Genomic DNA, 11,023 nt, shown 5'->3' on the forward strand with positions numbered 1-11,023 from the left:
AATGCCCACAGATATGAGGAAGAGATTCTTTCTTAAATGGGCATAAGAGAGATAATAAATAAGTCACTTCCATCTCTAAGATAGGGTTAAACCAGAAACACATGAAGAAAAGCAATAGATTAAAAGTATTATTAGCCCCAGTAAATTACCAAATTAGGAATTTTATTTACTTTACCTCAATTAGGTATTTTAAATATTTTAACTAAATCAAAGATAAATGACCATAAGTAATTATACAGAAATTAAAAGAATAATGTGTGTGTGTGCCTGCCTGTTGGATTAATACATATATATATATATATATATATATATATATATATATATATTTGTCTATATTGGTAAGGAAAATGCTAAATTAATTATCAGATGATTTATAGGAGAATCTACTTCTTATCTTCTGTTCAACACTATTAAATGATTTCCTATCACCTATGAAATAAAATTCAGCCCCTTCTTGGCTATGCCAACTGAGCTGCAATAGATTTATCACCTGGGCAAGTCTTTATTTAAGGCATAGTGATCAAATATTACTCACTAACTCCTTTATCTTTCATAGTCTTCCAAATAGTATTAGATGCTTTTGTTTGAGAACAAGAAACAGCTTTTTCTAACTACTTTCTTTTTCTATTATTTAATAGAATCTAAAGAATAACAATCCCAGAAACTTCCATCCAGCTTCCTTTAGATTGTCGTCACACAATTGATTGTGATTAGACCAGTTTATAAATCCTCTCCGTGATTCACTGATGGCTTGATTGGGCTGCATCTTCATCAATTCCCTGTGATTAGGTCAAACAGCCTTGATTGGAGCTTTCTTTTGTAAAACTAAGCTTCATTCATATTGATGGACACATGCCCCTCTCTAAATGTCCTCAGCCAACAGATGAATATCTTTCCTATAAATAATTCACTTATTTGTTCTGTTTATTCTATGTGTTCATTGTAGGGGGTGGGAAATAAGTGTAGAAATGCACACAAGAGAAAAAAAATAAAACTCCAAATGCTCCCTTACCAAGGGAAAACTTTTTCCACATACATTGCTCTGTTTCTTTCCATGTTGAGGTTGGACCAACGGTCTTTCTTCTTCTCTCCATGTTTTTTATACATCAGAAGCATTTCCTATTGCCACTAGAGTTTTCCCCAAACTTTCAAATATGCACCATGCCAAATAGAAAAAAATGTAATTCATTTTCCAATTTTATCATCAGAATCATGAATATTCATTGAGCTCCTACCACTGCACTATTTTAGGCTCTGGGCTTACATCTGAGAACAAAAGACCATACTTTTAGGAAACATACATCCTGATGGTTGGTGGAGAGATTCCAAAGATAAGAACTTAAATATATAAGATGACAGATAACGAGTTAAATGCTACAAGAAAGATGCAGCAGAATAAAGTGTTTGCAATGTTCTCTCTGTGAGATGGAATTAAAGACACTTCTTCATCCTTTTGCTTTTATATATATAATAAGTAAATGTAAAGGCCACCAACTTTTACAATATATGTATAGATAGATGAAGCAAGATAGATGAAAAATAGAATGTGTGTGTGAGTTTGCATCCATGATTGTGAATATACCCTTCCAATTTTTTAAGCAAGCTTAATGCACCTTCCAGACCCCTATTTTTAGAAAGATCATTAATCTGAGGTCTAGTCCCATCCTTGTCATCTTTCCCAGGAGTGAAGCACACACTTGGAAGTTCACACAGATTCAAGTTTGACTTCGGTAGCTTAACTGCTGGTTTTCTGTAGCTTCTTTACCAGCCTACTCTCTTTCTATAAAAACAAGAATTAGTTGCAGTACTGTTTGTAAATAAAAACATTTTCCCCTCAATTTCTTCACTTGAATGGTGACTGCATATTCTTTCATTTTACTATCCCTGAGCTTTATGTGCAAACATATGCCTCTTGGATACTGGGGTTCAGGAGATAAACAGTTTATGTTTTCAATACACTTAACTTTTCCAATTGTAATGTAGAGATCATAAAGGAGCTAAAAGAAGCCACTTGATATGTACCTCAGAGTCTATTTTCTCACTGTTATAAAAGAAAATAAAATCAAATGCTGACAATGTCCAGGTGGTGGTTCAAATAAGTGTGATATAACTGCAGCTGACGTAAGAGATTGGGGATTTTCCTGTGTGACATTTCACTGGTACCAGTCAGGGCCTTCTTCCTGGACATAGCAGCCCTGACATATTCTTGACATGCAATAAGGCCTCCAACATGGCTGACCTCCTTGAAACCATACCTACACATACCATCCGTTCTGTTTGCCCTAAGAACTTGTGAAGAGACAAACATGTACCTGGCATATTTGTGAACCACCAGAAGTTCCTTAAAGAGCTCCAATTATGTAACCAGTTCTGACTACTACTAGGTTGTATGATTAACCCCTTCTTAGCTTAATTCCTGCATTTACTTGGTAGTTATGATGGCTACTTTCTCACCACATTTTTTTTCTCCTTTGCTCCAGACTATGGGTATACAGGAGAACAAGCTAATAAATCTCAGAGACATTAGGGATATGTAATTCTTGGATGTCCCATTAGTGCTAAATAGTAAATATATGCTATATACTAGAATAAAGATTCTACTAGCCCACAGCAAATAGGAAAAGCTTGGAAGAAGTAAAATGATCATAGAATTTCATTGTGTGATCAGAATTCTATGCCTTCATCAGAAAGAATGGCATTGCCCCATTTATTAGGAAATGGAAAGACTTGGAAAAATTATATTAAGTGAAGTAAGCCAGGTGCAAAGAAACATAGGTCCCATGGTTTCCCTTATTTGCAATAACTAGTATATGTCTGAGACAAGCAGAAAAGGTCAGATAAGATGATGTCAAGCAAAATGAACCCCAAGGTAAGGACACAAGTGGTTCTTTCTTTCTTGCTATTATTTCTAACATATTTAAAAGGTACTACATGATTTTTTTGTTGCTTTATATGTCCTTCCCCCACGGAATAACCCCTATTTTCACTGTATTTGATGTTGGTATAATTTGGGGAATGGAAGGGAAAAAACAAATTGTTTAAATAGGGATACAGTTTGACCCATTGTAACAATGAAAATAAAGGAGGAGACAAGAAGCATTGTTGAAGAAATGTACTCATTACCTTGCTCATGTGATTGTAATCCCTCTGTACAGTATTTTCACAATAAAAAAAACTTACTAAAAAAGAAGAAGTAAAATGATCAGACTTTGGAAATGAATCCAGAAGAAGTAACATCTTTGGACCCTACCTGGTTCTTTTCATGGACAAGGAATGAAAGAATTTCCAGACATTGCAATCAAATGGTGCTAAAAATTAATGTTTATCTTCTCATTCATCTTTCTCTTTGTCTTTCTCTGTTTCTTTCTCTGTTTCTCTCCTTCTCTCTCTTAGAAGTTGAATTGAACTCAGGACCTTGTATTTACAAGGCAGGCTTTCTGCCACTTTAGCCCATAGTCACAGCCTTCTTTGATTCAGTTAGTTTTCAGTTAAAGTCTTCTCACCTTTATGCCTAGCTAGCCTGAACCACAATCCCACAAGCTGATAGGCAGACACCACACCTAAATTTTCATTTGTTGAGATGAAGTCTTACAATCTGTTTTCTAGAATTGGCCTCAATCCACAATCCTGCTAATCTCCAGCTTCCAAGAAGCGACAATTATAGAAGTGAGCCACCACATTCAGCTCATAAATTATTTTCTATGCACCTAAATGCAAGTTTGACTTTTGTTTGTTTGTTGGTTTAGCAATATATGCCTTCAACATAGGTTTTGCAACTTGGCTTTAAAAAACATAAAATTGTGTCCATTTGCATGCACAAATTAATTGTCATAAATTATGTACTTAATATAAAAAAACAGAATTGGTCCAGATACCAGTGGCTCATGCCTATAATCCTAGCTACTCAGGAGGCTGAGATCTGAGGACAGCAGTTCAAAACCAGCAGAGAAGCAAAGATTGTGAGACTCCTATCTCCAACGAACCAACAAAAAAAGCCAGAAGTGGAGCTATGGCTCAAGTGGAAAAAGCTGAGGGACAGTGCCCAGGATCTGAGTGTAACCCCCACTACTGGTATATACAGAGAGGGGTGAGAAAGAGGGAGGAAAGCAAGCAAGCAAGAAAGCAAGCAAGCAAGAAAGAAAGAAAGAAAGAAAGAAAGAAAGAGGAAGAGAAAGAAAAAAAGAAAGAAAGAAATTTGGAATTGCTAAGCTAAAGTATGTGAGCTTCCTCAAACTGCCTCTTATGGAATTGGCACTAGCCTCTACCCTCGCCAGAAAATGAGTGGCTTTCTCTTCCTCCCCGTCCTCAGTCCTCAATGGCACTTCTCACCACCATCTCACTGAAATCAATGACTGGCAGCTGGTAGGATTTTAAGTTACATTTCTCAGATACCATGTATAGTTGAGTATCATCTATATATTACCTAAATATCCCCGTTTTTATTTTGAAAATTGCCATTATCTTTTCCTTCTATTTAGTATTCATCATCTGAGTAATTGGAAGTCAGTCTCAGAGAGACCAAGGGCACATTTTCTCCTATACATGAAAGATAGATCTAAATTACAAATATATACATATATATATATATATATATATATGTAACCCTATACAGGGTTGTATGCATATATACACAAACCTATTAACTAAAGTATGGTGGATGCAGGGGAGGATTCCAATGGTGTAACTCCTTCAACAATGACCTTATATTTTAACAAAATGAATAGCAGAAACCTGAAACTTGTGGTGTTGGGGGAGGGGTAAGGTTAGGGGAGTAGATAGACAAATGGAGAGGAAGGGTGGTCAAATGCAATCACAATACTCCAGGTATACATGTAAAGTAGAATTATGGAAATTTGGTGTTTTTAGACAGCACACAAAAAATGACACTGTGAGAACAAGTAGTTAAAGAACCTAAGCTCTTAGCCAGAAAAGAAAGAAGAACTGCAACAGCTAGAGCCTAAAGGGTCAGAAGGAGTAATGCAAGCTTCAGGAAACACCCTCTGCATAGGAAGATCAGGATGATATGGGGAGAAGGGACACCGTAAAGCCAGGTACCTGTGAGTCCACAGAGAACATACAGAGGTACAGGCTGGAGAGTAGGCCCCAGGATGGGTGGAAGACGGAGATAGATATGGGGAAAAGCCAGATGTTGAGGAGCTGTCTGTGCTCTGGTACCTAAAGAAAGTTAGAGATTGTTTCAAGGGCAATGAGGGGATATTAAGTCTAAAAGTGGAGAAATGATATGACCATATTTGCACTTCTGAAATTTTTCTCATTAGGAATTTTGACAGTTAATTGGAATAGAGTAGGATTCGAGACAGAAGACCTCTTAAGGAACTGTCAGGAAGGCTCATGTAAAAGATGATGATGAACTGGACTGGAGCAGGGCCAGTGGGGGTGGCACTGTTAGCTAAAATCCAATTCTTATTCACAGTCAGTCTGAGGATATGTCAGTTGAAAACTAATCTTTACTCTCACAAGGTAGCAAAATAGGTAACAATACAACTTCAGTAAAACTGCTGGGTTTCTAGAGTGCCATCAGCTTTGTAAACCCAAAATGACCCTCCATTATAGAAAACAATGAAACACATTTTTTAAATGGAATGCTTACCATAAGAGGTCACCTAGAAGGTCTCTTTAATTATAGTGGCAATACAATGGAATAAAATATATTATGACAGTGAAACCACATTCACTGTAATAAGATAAATTAACACTGATTTCACTGTAGCATTTAGAAAATTTTCTTCATTATCTAGAGTCAGAAAATTGTACATGGATACTTCATTTACACTCAATATTCAAGTTGTCCCTACTTCCAGAGAAGAGCAAAAGAAAAGGAAAAAATATTGACCCAAGGAAGAAATAAAAACCTCAAAGGAACCAGTGCTATCAAATACGTGGTTTTTTAAAAAAATATATTTTTATTGTAAAGATACTGTACAGAGGGGTTATAGGTACATGAGGAAGGTAATAAGTACATTTCCTATTGAGCATTGTTACCCTCTCCTCTGTTTTTCCCTACCATCCCTTCCCCAACTCCTCCCTTCCCGCTTCCAACAAGTTGTAAAGTTTGTTTTCAACATAATGTCTTGTAGGTCTCATTGTTACAATGGGTCAACCTGTATCCTTGTTTCAGCATTTTGTTATTTCCCTTCCCCTCCCCAAATTAGAAAAACATGTTTTATAGTTTGTAATATTCCTCTAGCTTTGTTGTTAATGTGGTTTTCAATTTAAAGAGTGTCAGCATTTATGGTAGAACACAACAGGAATAGCACATGCACATACACACATACACACACAAATTGCATATTGCTTATTAACATAGATGTGTAATCCTAAGTAAAACACCAGTAAAAATACCTGAGGGTTATACTTTAAAAATTGTAATCTAAGCCAGGGTCTGAGTGGCTCAAGCCCGTTATCCTAGATACTCATAGGCTGAAATCTGGAGGATTATGGTCATGTCCAACTGACCAGAAAAAGAAAACTCAGGGCTGAAAGCATGGTAGTTTGTCTACTTAGAAAGTCTGAAAGTCTGAGAAGGTGGCTCAGTGGTAGAGCACTTGCCTTGCATGCATGAGGCCCTGGGTTCAATTCCTCAGCACCATATAAGCAGGAAAAAAAGCCGGAAGTGGCTCTGTGGCTCAAGTGGTAGAGCGCTAGCCTTGAGCTGAAGAGCTGAGGGACAGCACCCAGGCCCAGAGTTCAGGCCCACGACCTGACCGCCCCCCCCAAAAAAAAAGAAAAAAAGAAAGTCTGAAACCCTTAGTTCAAACCTCAGCATTGTCAAAAAATTACAGTAAACATGGGCTGGGATGTAGCTCAGTGGCAAAGCGCTTGCCTAGCAAATGCAACATACTGGGTTCAATCCCCCATACCAAAAAAGAAAAGACAAAAAATACAGTTAAAAATTACAGTAAACAAATATTTAAGAGAAATATATCACGATAACATATAATTAGCTAAGTGGACAATTAAGGTGCACCATAAACTTCAAATAGCACAAGCAAAAAATAAAACCTAATGATGTAGAGCACTATGTAGTATTTTCTAGTAATATATACTGGTGAATGAATTAAAATGAATATTGTACCTTAAATGCATCTATGAAAATAACATATATGTTATAAAATAAAAGCCTGTTGAAACCATGTTAAAGGGAGACAAGTGGAGGGGTGAATATGATCCAAGTACATTGTATGGATGGATGGAAAATTCACAATGAACCCCACTTTGTACAATTAATATGTTAATAAAATCTTAAATAAAAATAATAAGCCTCCAGATCTGATGATTTCTCTAATATGTGGAAGTTAAACCTAATATAAATATATATACATATATACATATGTATACATTTACACATATATATATGCAAAAATATATATAGTATGTGCATATATTATGAACAAATGTATGTACACATATACAGGGTCATATATACTTAATATACCTATTAACTAACATGGTTTGTAACTCTTTTGAACAACTAATTTACAGTATAGAAAAATAAGTAAATAGCAGGAAGATGGAACTTGAGATGTTAGAGGGAGAGAAGGATGAAGTCACAGAGTCAAGGGGAAGGTGAATGGGGAGAGGAAGGGTGGGAGGATGCATTCATAATAATCAATGTATATGTGTGAAAATGTAACTAGGAAAATTGAGGGGATGGGTATGATTGGGAGAGGGGGGAGAATGATGTAAGATGCAAATCGAGATGCCCTGTACTCATAAATTCCCATGTTAAACTGAAATCCTTCTGTACAATTAGCAATTAATGATAAAGTAATAATAATTAGTGCAATGTAGCACACTGAAACTTCAAAATCAGCACTAGAGTCGGACTTTGCCCCAAAGACTTTCACCAACTTTTTGCTCCCATCTTCCTTGTCAGCTTGATTCTGTGTGCCCAGCTCTGTGTAATCAGAAGTGTCCTGCCAGTGATTTATGTCCAGTTTTCACACTGTCAGTCTCCCTTAGCAAGATCACTTTTTTCTGGACAGGTGACTTAGCAGGGACTGAGATTTTCAGAAAGTGCTTGCTCAGCACCTGAGTTTTCAGCCGCTCTCAATCACTGCTGTCATCCTGAGGCTGCTTCAAGGCCCTGGCTAAAGAGGGCCTGGCACCAGTCAGTGACAAATGAGGGTCTCTGGGTGATTGCCCATCAAGCAGAGAAAGGCAACGGGGCAGTTAGAGCTACTTCCAAGCCTGGTGCATAAAGCATCACCTTCACCCAGTTCACAACTGTTTCGTGCTTGCAAGATGACAACCATTGCTAAGAGCAGAAAAATCTTTCCGCATACTATTTCTATTGGAAGTATCCTCTTTAAGGCCACCGACAACAGGTTGCCTTGGCTGGACAGGAGAGTATCCCAGTGCTGTTTCAGCCTTTCGAAAGACATTGAAAATGTTGCTACAGTTTAATTTGTATTAAAATTAGATCCTACTTTGAAATATGAAATAGCTCAAGTAACTAATTTGCAATGCTTCAGTGAAAAGTTTGCCAACCCTAATTAACTCCTCCAGTCTCACAAGATTTTTTCAGTTGGCCCAGAAATACGTCTATAAGAATTGTGAAGAGAAATTAAGCCTTATTAGTGTCACAGTTGGTAACAAAGAAGCAAGTAGAAAAAATCGAACCTTTACAAAGATGGGATGTTAACTACAAGTTTGCAATGAAGGCTGTGTGCTAGATAGAATCCCATTGCTTGCCATTTATTAGTCTCTGCACAGGTTTTTCTTCCCAAAGAATGCATTTGAGTTTCTGAGTTTTCCTAAATGTCTGCAATAATAGATAACTTCAAGAGAACAAAACAGGCCATGTAAGGAATTATCTCAGACGAATGGTTACATAATGTCGCATAGGGATTTGCTGTTGTGTTACTCTCTCAGAGAATGGGATGGAAATTAAAAAGAGAATGAAAAAATACTTAAGTCAAGAAAGAAAGTGAAAATGGTGTGTACTGTCTCAAAATTCATCTAATGTTTTTTCTCAACCATTTCATTGCATGTACATCTCAAAAATCACCAAATTTGTTCCCACCGCTAATTCTATGAATTTGGTCCTACTAGATAAGGAACCCTAAGAAATGCAAACATGCACTACTCATTAGAAATAATTATTTCACCCCATGTTCTAGACTTGCTCAAATTTACCTCCATTCTCTTTATAGTATTTGATACTATTTGTCTTCCAAAAAAACGAAAGAGAAATGGAAAAGTCTTGCAAGATTCAAGCTGCTCATGTGAGATCGTCTTGTTTGAGATAGAATTGGTGGCCATGACTTTGGTGATGCTCCCATTCTGTGAGCTTCTCACCCTCAGAAGTGCTCATTCTGAGAGAATGTTCTGCTGTCTTCACAATGAGAAATATGCTTACTATGAGGAGTCAATACTCTTACCCAAGATGCATAAGTATCTTTAATAAATAAGAGATTGCTGTATCTTATAGTGTCTATGTTTAGATTTGTCCTACTTCACATTTTGCTACATATACTGTGAATTATGTTTTATAACTTCAGAGCCCGAAATGATTAAAGAGACATGGATCTCATTTCAGATTGTACAACTTGCTCCTAGCTACTTCTTATATGCATATATTATCGAAGTTTTACAAAATAGAACTTCTTGGCTTCCTTTTATAAATATGAGAACTTGGAAACATTTGCTTAGCTGTTTACTCCTCACACTTGTCTGGATGTACAATGATGGAATATTGCTTACACATTCACTCTTTTAAAAATGTACTTCAGAGCAGGGCTAGATTTCTCAGAGACTGTGAATCTCCGTTCCTGTTTTGATACCAATGACATTCTCTCCAGTGTTCCTGTGTTGAATTAGTCTAAACAAAATGGCAACACATCAGGTTTAAACTCTGACTCCTACAGGAGTTCCATGAAAATGTCTATAACATACATTTTTTAAGGGAAGATGAACATTTCTAGGAATTAAGTAATTTTGTTTGCACTTTTAGTAGGCCGAAGCAGCAGCTGCAATGCCCTAGTGCCTCATTTGCAGGAAAATGAAATAAAGTCTTCTCAGGGATAGTAAAGTCTCCCTACCACAGATAGCATTGGTCATCCATGCATGTATGCCTAGATTCATTTCAATAACACCCTGACCCAGAGACTATGACCAGATACTAATCTTCAAAACCCTGGGTACAGTGTAACTACAGTGCAATACATACATACCTAACCACTTTGAGCAAGGTATATTGGCACAAAAATACCATGTACATAGATGAGATCATCATAGGTGGTGATGAGTCCCCCTGCTCACCTGTGCATGCTTCCAGGAGGGAGAGGACATCTCCACAGAGATGCTGACCCATGAGTGTCTGTGGCAGACACAGATAGGCCTTACAAGCGCAGCCCTTTCCCATGGTCTATTACAACTTCGCTTCCATTTAATTGACCTACTTAATAAACACCCTTATGTGTCCAGTCAGACTTTCTGTACAGCCTGACAAATGCATTTCTCATCATGAACTCCCCGGCTGTCATTTAACATACCATACCCATCAGCTGGTTTGATGTGAGTTGTAAGTGAAAAATGAGTCTTCACTTACCTAATTGACAAAACCAGGACTTTGAGGATAGGAAACAAGTAGCCTTACATCTCTGCCATTCTTGCTCAATATTGCAGACATTGAGAGTCTCCTTGATAGCTAGCCTCTTGGCTTCTCTTCCTTTGGCATGTCCAAGAGGGGATCCTGTCATGAAGTATGGGCTTTGGGTTTGTGATATGTCAATGTAAGTTTGCAGAACCTAATAAATCTCACTCTCTAAGGGAGATGATGAGAACAGAAGATGTGATGGCCAGTGGGCACAGGTAGAGTCTATTAAAATATTTATAGTCTATTAAAATATTTTGTTGGGATGAAAGTTTTAAATTAGTGATTCATTATTTAACTATAAAAGTATTTTGCATTAGATTACTTTCTATATTGGTTTATCCTTAAATATTTTAACCAAAACTAAAACTGAGGAAAGCAGTGCTTTTCAAATACAAATTCTCC

This window comes from Dipodomys ordii, unplaced genomic scaffold, assembly GCF_000151885.1.
Source record: "Dipodomys ordii isolate 6190 unplaced genomic scaffold, Dord_2.0 Scaffold234, whole genome shotgun sequence".
Lineage (NCBI taxonomy): Eukaryota > Metazoa > Chordata > Mammalia > Rodentia > Heteromyidae > Dipodomys > Dipodomys ordii.